General features: G+C 41.0%; 1 protein-coding gene across 20 annotated transcripts in view; it reads left to right on the top strand.

Moving 5' to 3' along the window:
• The window catches only part of KIAA1644 (KIAA1644 ortholog), a 236,596-nt gene that overhangs the window by 74,766 nt on the left and 138,585 nt on the right, over positions 1–23,245 (top strand). For 12 of the 20 annotated variants that reach the window (XM_017826646.1, XM_017826648.1, XM_017826643.1 and 9 more), the window contains one exon: positions 4,762–4,873. The exons of the other annotated variants lie outside the window; for them this stretch is intronic. The gene's annotated coding sequence lies outside the window, so the exon portion shown is untranslated. The remainder of the gene's footprint in view (positions 1–4,761; positions 4,874–23,245) is intronic. 20 annotated transcript variants of the gene reach the window in all.

A 23,245-nucleotide genomic window follows, 5' to 3' on the forward strand; every position in this document is an offset into this window, starting at 1 on the left:
ACAATTAAAAATGTGAGGTTGCATTAGTCACGTGGCCCCTGGGAGGCTGTAAAGGATCAGCTAAATATGAGCTCTGCATCCCATTTTTCCTCCTGTGAACCTGTTTATTCCCCCTGTTAATATATTATGGTGGTGCATGAGACAAAGTTGAGGTGTGTTAGTGGTGGGAGGGAGAGAGTAGGAGTAAAGGACTGCAGGAGTGGAGCTGAAGGGGTAAAAATCTCCAGCCTGTGCTAAACATCAGAGGTCTGCAAGTATCATGGTGTTGAACCCACTCAGTAAAGTCAAACTCAGCAACTTCTCAGTTGAAGTTGCAGTTCAACATAGCAGAATACTTCTGATGGTTTAGAAGATACTTTCCACTTCTGTGTGGGTGTTAGTCTATATTTTTGCATGCTGGTTAAATAATCTGCTAATTCATCCTGAAAGAAAATTCGTCTTGCAAAACTCTATCCATGCAGAAAATACTATTCCTGAATCAGGATCCTATTGGGATTGAATCCTTTCTTGTGCTTGACGATGGTCAGTTTTCTTATCAACGGGTGATAACCCCAGACCCACCTCCTGCAGGTAGTGCAGTCAAACACCCAAATATTGAAGCCAAAAACAGTGTAGGTTGCAGGCAATGGGGCTGAAGTGTTGAGCTAAGAGTGCCTGTGTAAAATAGAGGTGGGGAATAGCAGAGTATCCAGTGTTTTCCAGCCAGCTCTAGGCCTGGAAGCTGGATGTGTCTGTCACTGCAGGCCTGGCAAACGAGGAGGTTGTCAGGACTCCACTTAATCAGGAGTCACAATGGGACAGGGGCTTTAGGAGGAGAGGACAAATTTTCCTCACTGTAGGAAGGACTGGACTCTTAGAAAACCTCACAGCCAGTGACATCAAAGAGATTTCACCAAGGGCAGGCTCTTGCCCATGTCCTCTGTGCCAGGGCCCTTTCAGAAGCTCAGCTGTGTGTGTGACTGTGGCATGGATAAGTGATTCCACTGCCACTTACCTCCATTAATTTTTCCTATAACTACCTGCTACTGTGCTGAGATGGGATGTAAAGGTTATTGCTATGCATTGTTCGTAGCTTCAGAAGCCTGAGTTAAGAAGCATGACACTATTATATCAGCAGCTGCCCCAATAACATACTAATAACTACTGCAGTTACTGCAGGAGGGGATTTCTTTGCTGCACTGTAATGAAATGTAAAGCTGCAGGGAAGTGTTTTAAAATAAGAGTTGGTTTGACATTTTCATGGTTGTACAATAGGTGTGTTCGAGTGAGTTTATAATTGTTCCAAATTTTTTTCTGCCGTCATGTTGGATGTTGCTACTATTTTTAAGTCAAAATAAAAGTTTGAGCAAGTTGATAATGCTGCTGTCTTTACATATTTCTGGTTGGATGGGTTGCCTTCAGTGATCTTGGAGATCATGAGCTGTCCTAAACTGCTCTTGTTTTACTAGCTTTTATTGAGGTACTTTTCAGTCCAGTGTTCGATTTGTTGCTTTGTCTGGATTATAATCTGAGATCCCATAAACTGTCCTGTGAGCAAGGACACAGCAAAGATCAGTGTGGGCTTGTTCTAGACAATGTTGGACCAGATGCTTAGGGAAAAACTGTACAAAACACTTGTGGAATGCTAATAAAATTTTCATATGCCTGTTTATCTGAAGTCTACCAGGACTGAAAGAGCTGTAGACTTATAAAAAATCTAGCTAATACTTGCTAGATAAAATCATATGTAACATCTCAGCTAGTTAAACCTCGGGGTCACATTATCCTCACAGAGAAAAATGTCTTGCAGAGGTTTTAAAAACTCGATATCCAGAAGGAAGAGCCCCTCTAAGACACAGTAAGTTTAAACAACAGGTTTGTTGTGATCTTATGGATACCACTGGACTTTGCAGACAAGGAACTAAGGCATCTGAGGAAGAGAAAATAACATATTGAGTATATTTTTACCCCTTGCATTCTCTGGGTGTCGAGGTGCTGTAATAGGATTTAAGCAGAGATGGAACTGGGTAGTGGAAGGCAGCTCGTTGTTGTTTAATGTGTATTTCATGTAGGAAGTACATATTATGTACTGTATTACTTATTCAGAGCCGATTATCCCTCAGAACAAAAGGGCTTTTCCAGTTCATGGATGGAAAAAGGAAAGAGAATCTTCCTGATTATCTTCCAAAGTGTTCTTAACCTAAACACAGCAATCTCAGCCAGATTTAAGTAGAAAAGGTGGTAATTAGAGTTGTTAAATCAGATTGGCCTTGGGAAGGTGGCAGGAAACACAGGGCATATTGTCTTCTATCTTTGTCCCTTCTCCTCCCTGAGTGCCTAAATTTAGACTCTGAAATCCATACTTGGGAACAGAAATAAGTATAAATGGTTGTTTTCCATAGTGTTTGCATGTGAAGCTCTTATTGATTTTAATGGTATTGTGTTACTGTGCCACTAAATAGAGGGCACCTTTTAGGTACTTGAGGACAGAATTTGAGCTGTGCATACAGTTGGTCTAAATTTTAGTGGCTGAGGAAAAATGGTGTGTGAAGTGGCTTTAGCAGGAGTACTTAGAAAACATTGGATTCTTGACTACTTAAAAAAAAAAAGCGTTTGAAGATTGGTGATATATGGGAAAGACTTGAAGGATCAATGCTCTGGTGGGGAGCAGAGCATTGCTTCAGATTTGTGCCCTTGCAGGCTCGGTGGAAAGCACCATCCTTCAGGAGCAAAGGGACTGCAGAGTCCATTTTCAGTGCTCAGCCCCTTTCCACTGTGAGTTCCAGAGTCACTGGACATGAAAAGCAGCCTGGCTGCCCGGACTCATTGGAAAAGGAGGCTCAGGGGGATACAGGGAGCTGGAAATGTTTGCAACTCTCAGGTACCAGCAGTGTGAGACGATGGGCAGCAGGGGAACCAAGTGTCCTGTGGAAGGGAGGGAAGCAGGTGGGAGATGCATTTGTGGGAAGTGACTGAATAGCAGTGTAGCACAGGCATGGGAAATGGTGAACAGAACAAATATATGACAGATTAAATATAGCAAGGAGATGAGATTAATGTACTGGAAACCAGCTGCAGATGATGTGATCTGCTCTGGACACTTTGTTCTCTGCTCTGGCATCATCCCCCTGGTATCCAGGCACTTAACTGGCAGATGACTCACCGTGTCTTTGTGCTGCAGCTTCTTTCTCCATCAGATAAAGGTAATTCTTTCCACTTCTGGAGCGATGCTGAAAAGGATTGATCTGTAAAGTGCTCTGAAGATACACTAACACTCACAGAGCCTCTAAAGCCTAGGTTTTAATTGTGGAGCTGCAGATCGTTTCAATACATTCTTTCAGCAACAGAAATGCCTCACTGCAGTAATTCTTGTCCATGGTACACTGATACTGATTAACTTCTTAAGTGTAGCATAATACCATTGACTCCACAATGGGGCTCAAAAAAAAGAGTTGCTGGGTGGGAATCACCTTGCTGTGTTTCCAGGGTAGCTTTCTGAATGCTTCAAGGATAACTTATGTCCTCAGCTCATCTCTGATGTTGGACATCTGCTGTGAGCAGCAAACAATGAAGTGAAATGATTCCAAGTGAAATAGGAGTTTGTACCAGAGATACAGAGATCCTCTCAACAGGTTCTATGGTGGAGAAATGGGAATAAAACTTTACCATTCCATCCAGGGTTGCAGAGCTCACACACCAGCTTTCAGGTGTTATGCACATATGATTTCATGGGCTTTGTGACTTTTCATGGGCTTTGTGACTTTTCATGGGCTTTGTGACTTTTCATGGGCTTTGTGACTCAGTGGTCATTGCAATTCAGTCAAACCCGTTCTTTCCATGTCAGTTTACAAATCCTACACCCCTGTCTTTAAGCTCTGTTTTCCTTTGAGTAGCCACCACAAAGCACTTTTATTAGCTGTGAGCAAACAGCGACTGTTCTCCTGATGGTCCTGTAACCATGATAACAAAAACTGATTTCTGTGTTCAGCAAGGAAGGGAAGCAACCTGCTGTAAACAACTGAGGACTTTCAGACAACTTGAGCTCACTTCAATTCCAAATTACTTTGTAATCTGGAATTGGATAATATCTGACCACACGTAGTCGTTCAGCATAAGGCCAAAGCCTCATTCCTATGCACTGGTCCTGATTTATCCTGACAAAGCACTGAAGACTGACTTGAAATGAAAGTTGTTTTACAGCATGTTTTAGATCCTTTCTGTTGTGTTATCATACTGTGAATGGGCCTTCATAAAACATGGTCAAAGCAAGTAGCTTTTCAGAAGTCCAAATGATGTTACCTCTTGCTGGAAAGAGAGATGTACAGATAGTTTTTGTCACAAAAGATTTGTCCATAGCTCTTGGCCCACAGTTGTATCAGATCTCATGGTGATGAGCCTGAGCTTTATTGGCATTTTGATGCTCTCATTGGGGCAGAAGATGGGGGGTTCCAGTGATAAATCCACTAAATCCAGAGCGATTCTGACAACAGTGATTTTTATTCACCTCACCCATACTGGTGTTTAACCTGGAGAAGGTGACCATAGTAGAAGCTTATTCTGATGAAGCAAAGGATTTTCTTTAACCAAGTTGGAGACAAGTTAAAAAAAAAAATCAAGTGAATGACTAACACTTTCTTGAAAGTATCTTTTCCAGCTCTCTGTAGCTGCCCTTGTGTACCTGGTTTCTATTCAGAACAAATGCCACAACAGAGTGGCTGAATAGGACTGCAGGGAGAAACTCTCCCTTTTTAAAGAAGCCATTTCTTTGTGTTTAACTTTCAGAGGCTGTTTGAAAGCACAAAGGCTGCAAACAAAGCTGTATGAAGCTTATGACCTTTCTGCCATGAAGACCCTTCCTAGTCTTGCTTCCCTTCCTGCCTGAAGGTCTCTCATTGTATGTTTTACCAGTTCCTCCTTCCCCAAATAACCTGCTGCACAATTAATTCAATTTCAATAGAAAAAGGTGAACTCTAAGATTATTTCTTGATGTTTTCCAGTGTTGCAGTCATTTATACAAAAAATAATGATGGTGCTGATAGTGTTACTTCTAATACATTGCTTCCTTTTTTTGGCCTTAAGTCCTGGAATGGCAGCCTCAGCTACAAGAAATTATGAAGTACCTCAAAGACAAGGTTTGTCTCTTCCAAATTTTCTGATCTCCCCTGTGTTTTTGTTCAGTTACTGGATCTAAACATCAGGAACAGCCTAAAGTCTCCTCACTTGTTAGAGAACAGTATTAGAACTATATTTAATTTTACTGGCCCTCTAAAGTGAGAAAGAGATAAGGAATTTCTTTTTTTGGTGTCTACAGAGAAGTTGTAAAAAAACCACCAAACCCACAACAAACAACAAATAAACAAAAAAAAACCCACAAACCAACCCACTCCCCTCAAAAAACCAACCAAACAAAATAAAACATGGACATATCTTAGCTATTAGGATTTGACATTCCTAAAATACTTAGAGCAAGTCCAGATGACCACACACTAGGGTGGATTATTAGGCAGCTGCCTGCTAAAACATCTTGATTTTACTGCTAATGTAAAAAGGCTTTATTGAAAGGAGAACTGTCTATCTTTCTAGATGTAGTGCTAAGTCTTCTAAGATTCCTTAAAAATCTTACTGGACACTTAATTTTTTTCCCCTTCCCCTATAGATTTTTAGAAGATGGTCTGAACAGTGATTCTGAAGCGATTTGTATTTCAGATTGCTTCTCCTCATTTTAGTATAGTGTTGCTAGTTTAGAGCCTTTCTGATGTTCTCTTCTCCTGAGATTCCTTGTTAATTAGGTTGGATCATAAACCCACCACGATTCCAGCATGCAGATTCCTTTTACAGCAGCAGGAATTGTTTGTTTGAGCATTCAGACTGAGGCAGATAAAGTTCCTTCAGCTTGCTTCAGTTGGCAGTTCTTCAGACCTGGCCTGCAGAGGTGGGATCAGGTACCAAAAGCTTTCTCCTTTTAACCTTGTAATTTCTAGTACTCTCAGTATCCACAGGAAATGTACAGTTTGGGGGATTTTTCAAGCCAGGAGAATCTGTTCTTCTGTGCCTGTTGAATCACTGAAGGCAGCTCTGCTCAGAACTCTGGGTCAGCTCTGAGCAGACATTCACACACCATTTTCTCTGTTCCAAACAGGACATTTCTAAAGTAAAATCAGTGGTAAGCCCTTTGTGAAGCTGGGGCTTCCCTTCCATGTCTTCTCTTCCACAGAGATGTTTTCCAGCTACAGGGATCTCCATTTCCTCCCAAAGAGCATAACCTTTGGATCACTGCAGTCATTTATTATCTGAAACTTGGCCTTGGCATATTTTGCCATTTACTGTGTTTACTCCAGATAAATAGGACTTGCACTTTCACTTTTATTCTGCCAGGGATGGGGAGGGAAAAACCACTGAGAGCCCTGATGTCATCTTTGGATGCTGCTCTCGTAGATGACCTTTTTCATATGCTCATAATTTTATTCCTTTTGCTTTCTGTGTTATGTGCACATCATATTCCTCATTCCTATAGTTCAATACTAGCTCAAAAACATTAAGTCAGATCTCAAATGTCACATTATCAATTTAGGGAAGAAAGAGTCTTAGCCATTAATACAGAAAGAGAGTCCTTTTATTTTGGATAACAGGCAAGTTGTAATAAGAAGATTGCATCTGAATATACATGATACAAACATGGCACTCAACCTTCTCCCATTTATATTTCATCTCTGTTTATTAGAATTCTCTTCCATCAAACAAATGAGGTTTTTATGGATATTAGCAGGAGATGTGGATCTGTCACAAGCCATGTACAGTCACTTGATTTGTGCATTGAATAAGGTACTTATATGATTTTATTACCTAAACATAATGTGTCCTTTCTGTACAGATTCAGTAACAGACAGTTTTGGTCCTGGTGTTGCATTTATCATGTATAAATTACTTCAATGGTACAGACTGGCTCACTTAAGCAGGATCATTCTTGAGGCATTAAATAACTGTTAAGTGTGGTGCTCCTGGGTGTTCCTGTGAATCACACTTTCTCATATTGCAGAACATCGGGTCAAAGCTGTTCAAATACTGACAGGGTCTGGAATAATGGTCTTATTTGCTAAAAGGTGACTTTTTCAATCTAATTTTGTTTCAATGAATCACCTTCATCTCTCTTCCTTTGCTTCTTGCCTATTATACAGTAATCACCTTTGTAATGAAAGCCATTTTAGCCCATATGTTAAATCAAAGCAGTTGGATTATTTAATTTCAAAACCATTTAATTCCAGAGTTCAAGACAGTGAATTGATGCCATTAAAAAAAAAATCCCATCTCCTTGCCCACTAAGGCAAAGTTTTTACCAGTTTGTTAACTATTACACACCACCCTACCTAATTTCTTTCAAGCTCTCAGTGTAGACAGCTCCACTGAAACACAGCAAACTCAAATTTTAATGGAGTACCTATTTTTCCAAAAAGCAAAAGTGAAACACCTGTCTGTGAACACTTTTGGACATAATTCTTGGCATATTTGCCCCTACTTGAAAACACCTCTGCCTTCCTTTTTGTGCTGCCTCATGCCTTGATAAAGTCACTGGATTACTTGCCTTTGTAGTAACTGAGGTTAAAGGAATGGACTAGGTTGCATTTGAGGGGGAATATTTAGGATTGTAAACCACTGCTAACAAAATGCTTTGATGGTAAATAGGAGTTAAATAAACAGGAGTTAAATATCTTCAGCTGTGTTGTGTGAGAGGCTTGCGTGTCAAACAGCAGCATTTGTGTCCCTGTGTGTTCTGTATCATCAATTGTCTGCCTGAAAGGTGATCTAAAGGATTCATAACCTACAAATTTGCCAGTTTGTTATGCTGAAGGAAATATCTCATTTTCTGTTACCATGTCATTTCTTCAGTGTGTAAGTGCTGTATGTAACTATTCTAAATACCTCCTCTAACTTGAAGAAAAAATGGAATGAAAGTGTTGAAGTGATGGCCAGTATCTTGGCTGGGGAGGTGAAGCTCTGCTGCACTAATAAAAGAAGAAAATCCACCTCCTCCAACTTTCCCTTTGCTCTTCCACACAGTGCCTTGGAGTTATACACACGAGGAAAAACGTCCTGTGCATAAGGAGGGAACTTGCTGGAATTTCACTGGAATCACTGTCTACCTGGGCCTGAGATTTCATTCGAAGCTCACAGAGGCCCAAGAGTGTCACTGCAAATTTAGAGAATTAATAATGTTGTTTCACCTGACTGGGAGGTCCAGTGCTGTGGTGAAAAAGCACGAAAAGCTCAGGAGTTAATTCATGAAGCTCTTGAATAATTCATTGCAGATAAGCCCTTTAAACCCCTATTTAAGTTCTTAATAAGGATGAGCAGCTCATTCCCAAGAACTCTGTTACTTGTGTCCAATATCAAGTACAAGCAGGAGAAGCTCACTACAGCCATGCTTCATCTGTAAAATTATTTCACCTATTGAAAAATGATTTTTTTTCTAATCTTTTAGTCTCTTTTCACTCATTTTAGAAAGCACTAGCTGTTTAAGAATAACTGCTGCTTTTACCATCCCACCTGGCTGTGTAACTGAAAGAAGGCATTTGACTGAAGGATATTCACAATATTTTATTGGAAAAGGCAGTAGTAGATGAAATGTTTTTGCCATGATATTGCTATTTTCCTTAAATAATATCTTCTAAAATAGTATGAGCATAAACATCCTGCTCTGGGAATTACAGGACTTTTTTTCCCTGCAGAGATCAGAAATAAGCACCTGGTATGTTTATGAGGTAAAATTGTTGTTCAGGTAGGGACTTCCCCTAGTAAAGGAGTGAGGAACACAATATGGCCCTCAAGCATGGAGAGCTCCAGGGCTTCAAGGAAATTAGCAGTCCCTTCTCCCTGGCACTGCTTGCAACCCTGAGTGGGGAATAAATGGAAAATTATGTTTGTACACTCCAGGAGTTCCTCACAGAGGGAAGTGGTCCTTCAGCATCCTCAGCAGAGAACATGGGACACATGGAGCTTTAGTGAGGGAGAACTGGGAAGAAGGTTTTAGCAAACTGAAAAGTGATTTTTTTTTTAAATTTTATTTTTAAAATTCGTTCTTAAATGTGTTTATAAACTTTTAACTATAGTTACCAAGATACCAGAGTGAGATGACCAGGGTGACAGTCACAGAAACACTGGAGCAACACAAGTGCTCATCCATCTCTCTGCTTCGTAGCCTTGAGCTGATGTGCTTTGCTCCTGCTTGAAGGACTTGTATTATCAATTTCCCAGGATGGAATGCCCTAATAACCAAACAATCTTATCATTAGCATTAAATCTTTTGCTGATCTTGTGACCTGGTACTCGTAGAATAATTCAGGGTGAAAGAAAGGTCTTCAGTCCGAGCTCTTGCTCAAAACACTGTAAGATGATCTCAAAACATTGAGATCAGAACTCTCTGGGGTTTTATCCAGTCAGATCTTGAAAAGTCTTCAAGAAGAGATTACACAGCCCAAATTATATCTGCAAAACCACATTTAGTTGGGCAGGGACTGAAATTCAGGTGACTCACCCACAAGGGATCAGAAAGTTATCCTAATGCTGTAAGGGTAATACTTTACAGGTATTTTCCACATGAAGCAAAATAGCTGGGAGAAGAGGGGAGGGGGGATAACAGGCTCACTTCATTGTTCATGGAAAGGGAATATTAAATATCTATATTGGAACACATATTCAGAGTTTAATCTGCTATTAAGAGGAAGTGGTCTGTGCATCTCTACCTGTAACTGTATCACTATTCAAAACTCTGGGTAAAAAAAGACATAGGGAAGGTGGGAATTTGGGATCTGTACGAATTCTTGGCTTTTGTTCTTCAGTAAGAGAGAAAAGAAAAACAGTTTATAGCTGTATCCAGGTCTCCTCTGGGAGGAAATCAAAGGACCTATTTGAGCATGTTTTGAACATCTGCTGAGCAGTTACTGGCAGCTACTTACTCTTAAATCCCAGAGAAATGAAACATTTCTGGGATCTGAAATAGTAAGATCTGAAAGTCTTACTCTTCCAGTGAAATTATTTTAGCAGAATTAATGTTGACCATTTTTCTGTAAAAAGACTTAGAATTCATAGAAAAGACCACTGAATTAATTAAATAATCAGTCTTCACTACTTGTCTCTGTTCATAGACACTTTAACTGTTCCAACACATCGTATAAAATGCAATATTTATTTAATTCAACACAATTATGTGTGGATAAAATTTAAATATGGCTGTTGTCATTTTAATTTAAATTCATTGCTAGGCAATTCAGCTTAATGGTAGCTGATTAAAAAAAAAGGAAATATGTTCTCTATATTCATAAATCAACCCAATGTTCAGTTTATTCAAAACACTGAATTAGACACTAAGCTGGGGCACTGGAGAAGAAAAAAAATTACATTGCTTTCACTAATAGCTTTTTTGAGTATGCAAATTATTAGTCAATTGTAAATGGCTTTGAGCAGACTGGTTTAGGAATTAAAAAAATAAAACCAGTATCATTTAGGTAGTGAACAAACCTATTTCTGCTCCAGCCTCTTAGGTTTTTATATAAAACAAGTTATTTTGACACCTAGTGAAGAAAATGTTAGGTTTTGTAGCCTGCAGGCTTCCGAGCCTTAGGGTGGTAGAAATATCTGGAAACAATCCAGTAGTGGAATGCTCATTGAAATAGGCAGAATTCCTGCAGTATATGTAGCATATAAAGAGCTGATAACCCTGCTCCTTCCAAGCTGGTAAATCCCACATTCTGCATTTTACTCCCTGTGCACCCAGTGCAGTGCATGGAGACAGGAACAAGAATTATTCTAGCTGTGGCTTCAGGGGCTTTTTTGCTTTTTAAGGGCTGCAAAATGTGCCCGAGGGCAAAACTGGAGTTCAGCTGGCTTTGATACAGGTGTATCCCATAGTAATAGCAGCTGCATTGGTTTAACTGACATAAGCTGCCATTATAGGAGGGGTTATTGTACGAAGGGGTGCAATGTAACAAAGCTAACAATTTGCATGGATTGCAAATGATGGATGGATAAATGCATGGGTTGCACTTGGGCTGTGTGCTGTTCCCAAGCACTGGGAACAGAGATCCAAAGCTTCCACTGTTTCTCCATTCCTACCCTGCATTTCCTGCTCTAAAGGCCTGTGAAATTTCTAAAGATGCTTCTTGTCCCAGTCCTGGCCAGGCTCCTCGTTACATTCAGAGCAGTCCTTTCCAGAAACCAGGAAGGGATGCTGTGGGAGCCCAGTTCAGAGGAGCTCTCATCCTTTGCAGCCCTGACTTTGTGACTGCAGAGTGCCCCCTGTTTACTGATAACTGGGGCAGACACTTAGCTATTGGTTTCAAAGAATCGTGGAATAGTTTGTGTTGGAGGGGATCTTCAAGGGTCATCTAGTCCACCCCCCTTAATTTCATACATAAATGTGCACTACTGAGCTTTCTGTAAGCTTGCCTGCCCTTACCTGTGCAGTTTAAATTTAAAGCACTGGGGCAGCTCATTCCTGGAGCCTACAGAGGAGGAGGGAACTGTGGCAAGAATGCAGCCAATCCCTCTTTTTCCAAACCTCCCCTCTTAATCGAGATACAGAGATTTTCCCTAGAAGCTGCTATTAACAGTCAATATTCTTGTTAGCAGTAAATATTTGGGTTCCTTGTAATTGAGCAATCTTTTGTCTTTGTCTGCTAGGACAAGGATAAGCTCTTTTCAACTCAGAATATTCTGTGAAATCAAGACTTCCACAGTGGTTTCAGTTTGGTATTTGTTGTCAGAGCTGGGAAAGCCTCCTCTAACAGACCGGGATGTGAAGAATGGAGAGGTCCTTTAGATCTCTTGGTGTTGAACAGTTTTAGGCTGTTCAAGTCTGCAGAAAGCTTCTGTGTGTAAAACAAGCGTCCTGTGCTATTCTGAACACCCAGGGACTAGATAAGCACAACAGCATCTCCTGACGGTGAGGCAAGATAAGCTTGAATTCTGCAGCACTTTCCTAAAATGCTGGAGAAAACAGCAAATTTGTTTGCTAAATTTATTTACCGTGGTTCCTCGAGGGAGTGTGGTCTTGCAGCCTGACCTGACATGTGTGTCCTGGCTCCCTCTTGGCCATCCCTCTAAGCAAACTCCACCCTGTCCAGAGTGGGACACAAAAGCCTTAGGGTTGCTTTAGATTCAGACAGAGAGAAACTTAAATTCTGTGTGCAGAACGTGCTCTTTTCACCCCTCCAAAACAAGCTTAGAGTGACCCAAAATCAGCCTTTCTTGCCTCTCAGTGAAGCCCGTAAAAGTAAGAAAGGCCATACTTGGGTAAAAGTATTTCAGTCCTCTACAAGTGCCAGGAGAGAGATAAATGTAAATCTTTCATATGCACTTGGTATTGTGCAGTGCTGAACAATAATGCTGAAAATGGTTTGTCAGTTTGATTAATGCACCTGTTTCTTACACAGCAGACACTGCAGGAGGGTGCATTCCTTTGAAGCAAGGTTCTAGATGCAAGGCAACTTAAGGAAAATTCTCTAGATTGCTGCTCAAAGCAATATATTCAATAAATATTATCAGAGGGTTGATAAGAGGAGCAATCCCTTGATTAAATATTTACCTTTTGGGAAATATTATCTCTGCTGTACAAAGCACTCTAAAGCAACATGTTATGAAAGGGCTCAGAAAGCATTCCCAAACCCCAGAAATCAGTAACAAACCTCTTGGATTAATCAGTAAATAAACAGATTTTAAAAACTATGATTATATGTAAGTATATAATATTTTATATATAATATATATAAAGATATGAAATAGATTAAAAACTATTTTTGAAAAATGGAGTGTATTTTAAAAAAGGTTTCAAAAATATTTTGAAGGTGGATTTGTACCATTCTTTACATGTATTTCTAAAGCAAACAGTTGAACTGTTTTGCACTGTGGTGTTTTTAAGATTACACCACATCTCAATTCTTCAGGGCCATTGTTTTTTTTTTTCCAGATCTTAACAATGTCTTTATGTTCCTCACTTAGAGCCACTGGCCATGCTGAGTCCAAATGACTTCATGGACTTCAGTGAGATTGTCCTGCCAGTAAACAGAATTTTCACACAGCAGGGCTCTATAATGAACAACCCTGCGATTTTTAAAGCCCTTAACTTTTAGCCTTTTGTATAAAGTGCCTGCCCACTTATTGCAAAGTGCTTCCCTGGGTTTATTAGGATGTAAAATCGTGTACAAAATCACTATTTTAAAAGTGCTGTTCCATGGATATGGAATGGGGTTTGGGATGCTCCTTTGAGTGAGTTTTGTGGGAGAATTACCCACATGCAGCTTTGTTTGAATCAACACACATCCTTTGCAGAGTTAGAGCTCTGCATCTAAAGGAGAAGCTGGAAGTGATTTTAAATGGGGACCAGTTAAAACAGACAAGCTTTAGGTCGAAATCCATGTGCTTGATACCCCAGTGGGCAGGTAGTTCTGTGGGAAACTCAGAGTACCACCATCCACATGGAGACGAGGAACTGCCTTCCAGGTAACATAAACACTTTTAGAGGTGTTAATTTTCTTCCTCTGCATGTGGGGAAAAACAGGACATCTAAAACCAACACATGCAAAACTCCTGTTAGGGTATTTCCCAAAGCAAAAGGATGTTTGTTGCCATTTCAGTGAAAACTGGACTAAATGCAGAAAATCCAAATTCAGCCTCTTAAAGGCTGAACAATCTATTCAGAGCAACTTACACAAAGACAAATGCAGGATGGCTGTGTTTCATTTCAGAATTTGTTAGTGGCCCAAATCCTGCTGTAAAGCATAGCTGAAAGCCTGCTGAAACTAGTTTGGGATGCAGGAGTTTACACAGTTTGATTCCATTTGATCTCCCCATATAAAACCCTAGTTAAATCTCTTCTCACTAAGAGTTATTTTCTGAATGAGGTTGTATCCAGTCCCAATTACGAGTGCTGAGAACGCTGCAAAATGACACCTGGGAAGCTTGCTGTCAATATTTCTTGTGTGCCAGGCTGACCTTTTGGATGATAGATTTTGTGTTTGTGGAGTGAGGAGAGATTGATTTTGTTGCTTTATTCTAATCACAGCGCAATGTAGCAGCACCTCACGGGTGTGAAGGGTGTTCAGGAACCGAAATGCCACCGACACAAACAACTTCCCATCTGCTCCCAATTTCATCTGAACGAGTTTGTGATTTTATAGAGGAAGGTTATTTCTGCCACTGGCAGGAGAAAGGTGGTAATCAGTCAATCAGAATGCATTGATTGCTCTAATTATTGCATCCTGAATGGGTTTTTTTTACGAACCTTACTCACCCACAATTTAGCTGTGACATGTTTTGCTTCCTATCCAAGGCAAATCTATAGTTTGCAACAACTTTGACTTCATCAACAGTAACTTTATTGATTGATAGAACCAGAGCCACCAGTGGGTGCTGACAATGTTTTACCACCCCAGCTTTGTAAACTGGCTGGAAAAAAAGCCAGTAAAATCAGTTTGATCAACTTTCAAAGCTGCTGACAGCTGGTCTAGAGCTGTGTCATCCCTCATGGCACAGAGTGAATATTACATATAAACCAACTCATCTTTCATGTACGGACTTCAAGCTTTATCTGCAGCCTTTGATTTCTTTGATGAATAAACTATCATTTTGTTATTGTTCACTGGTACTGCAGCAATAATTCATGTAGGGGAGAGTGAGCAGGAATCCATTTGGATTTGATTCTGGGCCACGGTCTAAAACCTCCATTTGTTCATTATAATTTTGTGTAAGTAGCACTGCTTCATTTCTAAATGTCTAAGTGAGGTAGAAACTTAGGGGACTAAGAGTTAAAAAGAAAACAAACAAAAAGCAACATCAAAAATATATGGGGGGGGAACCAAAACAACCAACACACAAAAAAACCACCTGAAAAAACCACACACCAAAAAAACCCAAACAGCAAAACCCCAAACCCCCAAAACTACTTCATGGTACTGAGGAAATGCAATGTAGAGTTTTTTCCCACGAGAAGCAAATGCAAAATCAGTCGGGCTTTACCTGAGGGCAAATGTGAGCCCACAGGAAATCGATTCCAGGTTTAAGGTCTTAAAAATATTGACCCTTCTGAATAAGCAAACGGCTACTTGAAAACAAATTAGTAAATGGTTGTTTATTATTTCTGTGATTTGAAACCTAAGGTCAGGGATTAAATAGCTGAATAGCAATCACTTTGCAGATATTGATGTTAAAGAAGCACCATTTTGTAGGAAAAGAGCACATTTGCATAGCAGTTTAATTATGGATGTGTGTAAAAGGCCAGTGGCCTTTGGGTGAAACCTTCAGTGATGCTGCTGTTGAAACATGAATCTATCATAGTTTAACAAACATAACCCAGATCAATCATGCCCCACCTGAAATAATTATGAAGGAGCTTACAAGCAGAATAAAATGAGCAGTGAAACAACTAGTAGAAATAATGACTAAACTATTTTCCATGAGAAAAGTGCCTCTCTGATGGAGTCACCTACCCATGAAGCTCAACCATGCTGCCAGAACTCAACCCAGCCATGAACTGCAGGGAGGTTTGTTCCACAAAAATTGAGTATTTTGCTCTGGAAAGGGTCAGTGAATGTCCCTGGAGACGAGAAGGAACCAGGGCTGGTTGTCCAGCCTGAAGCAAAGCAATCTGCCCACTGCTGTGGTGTTCAAAAGCTGCAGCAGACCTGAGGCAAGTGTGAAATAAATGACAGACTTGCAAAGCTTCATTTGTCTGAGGGTTATTAATGAGAGAAGGGGGAAGCTGGTGCTACCACAGGAGTTTGAGCTGCTGAAGATAAACCTGCCAGGTGTTTGCCCACAGAGAGCCAGGGAAGGAAGGGGGGGAGCTCAGAGCAGTGAGACTGAGAACTGCCTTGGCAGCTGGAGAATTGCTCTGCCACTGCTTCCCTCCACCCTGTGGTAAGTGCCTTCAGCCTGGGAAAATGAAAAATCTCTGCATTGAAAGAAGTGCATCCTGATATTCTCTGAAATGAGCCAGACTTCTGAGTATTAAGCCTTTGAGAAGAACTCCTGCAAAGGCCAGAGTGACTTGTCACATTGACAACTTGACAACTGGCTCCAGCCTTGTTGCTCAGCAGCTCCTGCTGTGCCTGGATTTGTGGGGATTAAGGACAAGGTGGCTCCAAAGAGGGGACAGGGGACTGGTTGGTTGTTCACTGCCCTGTGAAGTCATCCTGGAAGGGAACGTGCCAGCAGCACATGTGCTCCTTCTCAAGGGATGGAGAGCACCGAGCACAAGTTTCTTGTGGCTTCAATGAAAGGCCTCGGTTAAAAACTGTGAGCCTTTTACAAACTTTGAAAGCTTGAGAGCTAAAATTTCAAGTGCACTGTAAGTCTGTGCCCTTTGATCCACAACATTCCTGAAAGACCTGCCAGGCAGATGAAGGCTTGGACCTGTGAAAAAGCGTGGAGGATCAGTGAAGTGGAAATCAGCTATTTAATAAGAGTCAAAAAGTAAATACTTGATAGGATTTTGAATTTCAAACAAGCTTTGTGATGTCTGCTGGTTTCAAAGAGAAATAAAATTACCTTTAGACATGTGGAGTCCTGCATGAAAATTTATAGAAGAATATTCTGGAGTGACAAAGTGACTAATTCAGACACACTCTTGCAGCAACAGAAACAACTCGAGGAGCTACAAGTGGGAAATCAATCTGAGAGCAGAGTTCCAGAAGCTGAAGATGTGGAAATGAATTTTATGAAGGCTGCTGGAAAAGTCCAGTGGTGTGACATAGATGTAGTTGTTGAAATTGTGGCGGGCTCTGACAGCTCAGTTGATTTGATCTCGTTCCTGAGGCTGGGATTCTGGTCTCAGAAAGGAGCACATCACCTTGGTTTTTCCAGTTTAGCAAGTGTGGTTTCATGGTTTCAGAAGTCTCTCACATCGACCCCACGTGGATGGGTGGTACCAAAAACTCCACAGGCAAAGGAAAAGATAATTTTTCAGCTCACTCTCTGCAAGACATAAAAATATGTATATCCTTGTAGCTAGTTCAAACCTCCTCCTGCTCACCAATCCCCCCAAAAAACCAAACCAAACAACTCAGAAACCCCAAAAATATGGAAACAAACTGTCTTTAGATGTTATATTCTTCAGCTAGGAGGGCTAGTCCTCTCCTACGCTTGCTTCTACCCTGGAGCACAGAAAACCCTCAGTGAAAGCCTTTTTGAAATTCAGATTTGGATCGGTGTTTCTCAGCAACACTTCTTCCTTTGTGCATATCTTATTAAAGACAAGTTGGTTGTAGGTTATTGAGGTGGGTAAAGCAGTACTGGATAGAAAACAAAAGGCTGACTAAATTTAGAGCTCTGCATTAAGGCCCATCTCAGCCCTTTTCCATATAAAAGCAGTGTTGTCACAAGATTTACTGTTCCCAAACCCTTGTTGCCATTTATTGCATTCTTTGCCAATTAAAAGGAACAAGCTCTAGTGCTTGTTTACTCCAAAGGTAAATCTTTTCATCTGCCCAATCCTACAGGCCTGTGCTGGCTCAAATGTTGTCTGACATAAACTCAGGTTTGTAAAATCCTCCCCCTCCCTCCAAACCCGCAGCAAGCCAGGATATTTTAGGGGCAGCAATGGAATGAGCAAAGGTTCTTTATGGACTATGCACGTGGGACACTTGACAGAATATAACATCTTAAGAAAGGATCCAGTGATCAGATTTTCTTCTGCAAAATATATGTGGACCATAATATTGCTGGCATTCATCAATTCACAGGCCTTACAGCAAGGAAGATTCAGTTTATAAATTAAGACCACACCTCCACTTTAATTAGTGTAACTCAGCCTAAATTCTTCTCTTCTTTGTTTCTTTGTTTGTTTTATTTTTGGTTTTGTTTTTGGTTGGTTGGTTTTTTGTTGGTTTTGGGGTTTTTTTTGGCGTGTGTGTGATTTGTGATAAAAATACAGGGAGGGTTTTCCTCCATAATTTTGCATTAGAAGGATACCCATGTCATCTGTAGCTGCAGCCTTGTCTTGATTTTTTCTTTTAATGTTGCTTTTTAGAGTATTCTCAAGCATCTACTCTTGTACTTTTTGGAATTTGTTAGCAATCTATAAAAATAAAGGAGGGGGGGAAGTAATCTCTGAGACCCTTGGCGTGAGCTTAGAGCACAGGTTTTAAAATTAACGTTTAACGAGTTCTGGCCCTGACTTAGAGTGGTCTGAGAGATAAATACTGGTATTTACCAGTAATCAGTTACAGGGATATTAAATGTAATGTTCCTAAAAGAATTCCTGAAAGAAAAGAACTGCTGTGAAGTTGTCCTGTTTACATGATGTCTGTAGGCTGATTTTGAAACAAATGTCAATAAGGCATGAGGCAAATTGGTCCTCAAACTACATTTTTTGACAGAATTGGGCAGAAGGTAGGAGGAAAAAACATCTTGTCCACCTTTCTGCAGCTACAGCATATGGTTCCCATACTTCTTTTAAATCACTGTTATGGCAGGGTGCATAAAACTCCTCTCTGATACTTCCATGGCTTAGCAAGCTGACCTTGAAGCAAAGCATGATTACTGTCCTTGTCTCCCCCTCTTTAAAGCTTTGCATCAGCCTCACAGCGTTTTAATTTCCACCATCCATTTATTAAGGTTTAAAGCCTGTGCACTGAGCTGAATTTATCACCATCCTCTTGTTTTGTGCAGCTCTGGTGATGCATGAGAGCTGTAAACTCACACCAGCCCCGGGTTAGGGCAGTTTTACAGCCTCTCAGTGTGGCCACAGAAAGGCAAAGCAGCTGCAGCACATCTCGCTCTTTCTCCTCCTTGGCTATTGATAGTTGTCCTCAGTGCACTGATAAATATTGGTTGAACTAATTTATAATGAGTTTATAATGGTTGAACTAATTTATAATGATCTTCCTTCACTAGAGAACTCAGTCTTTCCTGAAGAAAAGTTTTGTTTTGACAGTCTAAAACTGCACTTGTTTTTTAAATAAAACTGACCTGGGAGAATTTGTGTGGGGAGACAACAATCACAGCAATTAATTACTTGGAAAGAGCAGTTCCTCCCTCCTGCATTTCCTCATCTAGCTGATTCCCAGTCCATTGCCTTTTTATCTCCCTTTTTTAAAGTACTGATCATACATCACTGTTGTTTCCTCCCCCTGCCCACAGAACAAATGAGGGAGCTCCTGGCTCAGCCTGTGTCCTACAGAACCGTAATTAAGTGCCACACGAACAGCTCTGCACTGGAGTTTCAGCAGAAAAGCATTCAAAGGACTTACTGAGGGGATCTGCTTCAAAGCAGAGCTGAACTCTCCCCCATTGCCCCCAGCTGCACTTCCCAGTGCTCACTGGTGGCTCACTGGGATGTCTAAGGCAGCAGAGCTTGTGCAGGGGCAAAGATGTATTTTGGGGATCCATCTCTCCGCTATCCCAAGCACCAACTCACTTGAAAGACAACCTGACCCTCGATTCCCAGCACACTGCTGGGTTTGGAGATCATCCTGCCCCGCTGGATTCCTGGTTCCTCTCTTCCCTGTAGGCAGGAGGGCCTGTGGCCTGCGTGAGAACCAACCTTGCTTAGGGTAAAAAAAAAATGGCCTTAAATTAATGTGTGAGCCTTGCTTGGAAGTCGTCTCCCAAATAGTTCAACATGATGAAACTGGTGACCTTTACAGCTTCTCTGTTCCCATTGCAACAGAGTTGCTGTACAGGTAATTTTTTAAATAACGCTCTACATAAACTAACCTGACTCTTAAATCCCATTTTCTTTAGCTTTCACCTGCAGCACTTGATCTTTTGTAAATGGCATTGGCTTTTAACAGAACATTTTCCCAGCACAATCTTTGCCATGTCCCTTTTATAGGCAGCATTAGAAATGAAATTACCTGGAAAGCAATATTTCCTCTGCTTCAGAGGCAAGACGTGAGCTAAGCTTCACAATCAGTAAAACATAAATGTATCTTAAAGTGAAACACCTTATTTCCTCAGACAGAGAGAAATAAACACCTTGAAATTTCAGACTTCAAGTGTTTCTGTCTAATGTCCTTGGCCAAGTCAAGTGCTGAGTTTATATATAAAGTAGGAACAGTAAATCATTACACTTCTGCTAGACAAAGACTGAAGAAAGCTAAGGGTTATTGCATTTTTTGTTTGAGAAAAGGATATTATAATTCAAGCTTTATATAGGAAAGCAGATTTCTTTGAATTGGACAGGAGAATGCTAGATTTCTTTCTTTATTAAGTAAGCAAATGCCAGCCAAAATATTAAAGAATATTCCGGGCATATAGGGGTTTATGACAATAAGTTTAGAATGGCCAGACTGTCTGATCTATAATTGCAGAGATTTAGAGGTTTTTACCAGGGTTTTACTGTGAGATCAAGGGGGTTTCTTTGTCATATATGTTTCACTCAGAGACTTTGGAAAAACCAAGCTGTTCAGAGTTCTTTGCCTTTTATACATGTAAGTACTACAGAATTTTAAGGTGCCTCCTTTACTCAAAAATAAATAAATAAATAAAAAACAACCAGAAATTTATAGTTTTACCAAAGGTTTAAAAATTTTAACAAACACTCTCTGGATTTTGCAGAAATACTTAAATAGATGAGACTAAGACCTTACCAAGGCTGATCTTAAATTCTGGTAGGAGTTAGTGGTGCTTGTTTAGTTTAGCTTTCATGTGTTAGACTTGGTCTGTTCAATATACTATCAGAGTTATTAATCAGTAGGTTTATGAAACACATTGGGACATAGAGTGTGTCTTGCTATTTTTAAATCACAACAGTTCATTTAAACTGAATTTCTACAAAACCTGAACAACTCATTCCAGGTTACAAATACACTTGGGAGAACAGTCAAGAATAAGCCATTTCCTGCTGGCTGACAGTCAGTGGTCCTGCTGCTGTAACTAATGTGGTAATGTGCTCAAAGGCTGCCTATAATTTCTGTCTCTGATCCTTTTTGTCCCGTGAAAGAAACTGGAGGGACCTGCTTGGCTTCACAGATGTGAGCCCTGCAGTGAGGTCCACGTTTTATTCCTGATTTCCAGTGTTCCTGCTTGCAAGCTGAGAGAATCTGGGAGATTGGAAGGAAGGCTCCTTGGTTTTATGCTTCCCTGTGGAACCACCCAAAGTTAGGCCACAAGCTCTGGGACAGAGTGGGGTTTGTGCTGCTCTGTATCTACATCAGGTTAGATCTCAGGAAAGCCACAGAACCTGCCAAACAACACCAACCTTTTCCCAAAGTGGCCCAGCAGCCACTGGTACCTGCGGCAGCTGGAGGGTCTGGTTTGGCTGTTAAATTGCTCTCTAACTAAAAGCAGTAAGAAAAAAAAAACCAAATTTCTTACCAGAAGATTATGTCAGAACATAAAATCCTGGCAGTTCATAAAGATTTAATTAAACATGCTTAGCTGTCTTCCATAATGCATTAACACAGTGAACTCTGAGTCCTCCTTCTCCCCGTGGAAGCTTTGAGGATTCTGTGTTTGCATCTTTTTACATCTCTCTTTGTCTGCAGATCAGCCCAGGTCACTAATGGTGTGTGACAAGCTGAATAAAAATGGTTAAATCCTACCAGCAGAACTTGAACCACGCTTTTACCTCTTCCAATTATCTCCAAAGTTCTTTATCAATTATATTTTTCTGCTGTTGGAAAAGTAATTATGATAATCCAGGAAAGGAGGAATGCTTTTTGATTCTTTTCATTTTCTCAGTTTATGCTGTTAGTCACATCCTTTCCCCAGGCATTGCCAGAAACAATGTTGACCCCATTTCTGTGCTGCTGTAAGACACTCGAGTGTATTTTCCAATGTCCAGTGTGTGCAAAGATACCAGTCCTTGCCAAATTGGCTGCACCTTTCTCTGTAGGTGGTTTTGTGGCACACGTGGTAAGATAAGATATTCTTTGTCTTGGCTTCTGTTCCTAGTCCAGCTCTGTAGGTCTATAAAGTCTTTAAAAATCAGGCTTGTAATTATTTAATGTTCCTAGCTGGGTTTGTCCCTAATTACATTTTTTTATCCCCTGCAGAAACAGAGATCCTGCCTTGTATTGACTTCCCTGTGTTGCTATTGTATTCCCAGCAGCTTTCACAGAAATAGCCTTCCTGGAGCAGTATTAACTTGTAGTGATTATCTGATAGTGTAATGTTGTATTTTGGGAATATCAACTCCCACAGTCTCATCAAAAGATGATGGGCCTCATTATTCTGGGGATGTGTGGAGCAGGGAATGGCAGGTATTGCAGGGATGAGGCCACTGGCATCAGTGCTGAGCCTGGGCTTTGCAATCCTCCCAGAGCACTGGAGGGGCACTTCTGTGGAGGTTCTTTTGGGGGAATACCTGGAGGTTTTGGAAAATACTGACATTTCATTTATTTGTACTGTAGCATTAACTGTAATCTAGTTAATACTAAAACGATGCTGTGATGAATATATATAGTTATTATAGTGTTGTTACAGCCTCAGTTTTGTGACCATAAAAGCTGCAGCTTCTCCCTTTGTCCCTGTGCCCCACCTGTGCAGTAATTCCTAAAAGTGCTGTGGGAAGTCTGGGTGAAAACTTAGTTGCCGGTTCACAGGCAGCACCAGGGAGCAGAAAACTGCTGGGCCACCCAGCAAAATTCATTTCTTTCATTGGATTCACCAGTCTGCTGTTCTAACCAGAGAAGAGGAGGATTTAGGTGCCCAACCACAGACAGCTAACGCTGTTTGCAGTGCACCAGCTGCAGCTCCAGACCCATCTCCCAGAGCTCCTGCCTGGTGTCTGCAGCCCTTCACAGCATTCCCGGAGTCCTGAGGCACCTCCCATGGCACAGCTCATCTCTGTTTCACACCCTGAAGGGTTAATTGTGCGGACTGGCGTTAAACTCCGCGGTGCTAATTACTCTGTGCAGTGATTTGGCACTCAGAGCTGGGTTCCTTCTGCTCGGTGTCAGCACAGGGGAGGGAGGGTTGGCTGTTCTCCTCCTCCTCCTCCTCCTCCTATTATTCAGCATGTTCTGCACACACCCTCCAACCTCATTTCCAGAGGTGTTCTCCAGGATGAAAACACGGTGCAAAAACAGCAAACGTCACACGCTGTGCTGTGGGGTTTTTATGTTGGCAGCACAAAACCTGCATGTGAAAGACGCTGTTATTGCTATTTCTGTGCTGTTCCTGGCCAGGCCAAAGTTCTGATCCCCTGGGGGTTTCCAGACGAGGATGCTGGGGGGATATGCAGAAAGGTGGTGCCTTTTTTCCTCCCTCCTTCTCCCAGTCTTTTTTCTTCTTTCTTAAGCTGGAAGGAATGAAAAGAGAACACAGTCTTTAC

This window comes from Lepidothrix coronata, unplaced genomic scaffold, assembly GCF_001604755.1.
Source record: "Lepidothrix coronata isolate B3197 unplaced genomic scaffold, Lepidothrix_coronata-1.0 Scaffold129, whole genome shotgun sequence".
NCBI lineage: Eukaryota > Metazoa > Chordata > Aves > Passeriformes > Pipridae > Lepidothrix > Lepidothrix coronata.